Source organism: Melanaphis sacchari, unplaced genomic scaffold (genome assembly GCF_002803265.2).
Source record: "Melanaphis sacchari strain LSU unplaced genomic scaffold, SCAv2.0 Contig1610_pilon_pilon, whole genome shotgun sequence".
NCBI classification, from domain to species: domain Eukaryota; kingdom Metazoa; phylum Arthropoda; class Insecta; order Hemiptera; family Aphididae; genus Melanaphis; species Melanaphis sacchari.
The window spans coordinates 6,037-6,761 of NW_020270729.1; positions in this window are offsets into that span (position 1 = coordinate 6,037).

Genomic DNA, 725 nt, shown 5'->3' on the forward strand with positions numbered 1-725 from the left:
TTGTCTAAAATATTTGTATAAATACGAAAATTATAGACTTTTAATATGGAAAATTCGTTAGTTTATAAATGAATTAAATAAATACATAATTATTTTAATAATGATTACAAAATAACTGAATTAATAAACTAAATATTGTATGGAAACTATTAATACAAGTTTACTACAAATAAATATAATAAAAAAAATAAGAAAAATAAAACAATATCTAAAAACAAATGTCCATTTGAATGGACATCCGGCACATACGGTTACAAATTTTAAAAACAGGTCAGGCGTTATCGGGGGTAGAAAGATTTGTCCATTTTAATGGACATTAGGTACTTATAAATACAAAACATAAAAACGATTCAGGCGCCAGGAGGATATACCTTTGGTAAAATTTTCGAGTGTCTACTTTTATAGAATGTATACAATTATTATATATTTATTGGATATTTGTTTTTGAATTATAACAAAATTAGAAAATTTATTTTAACAAAAAACCGGTTTTCATAAAATTCCTGTGTTTTTAATACTTTTTTGTTTTCTACAAAGATAAGAAAATAACTAAAAAAATTTTACTTTTGACCACCAAAGTTTCAACTTGATTCCTTCATCCTACTAAAAAAGATAGGGAAATTGAAAATCAAATCATTTTTTCTGCTACATAAAAAGTAGACAAAAAATAAAATATATATAAAAAACACATTATTGTAAAATCAACACCATGCCAAATGCCTAAA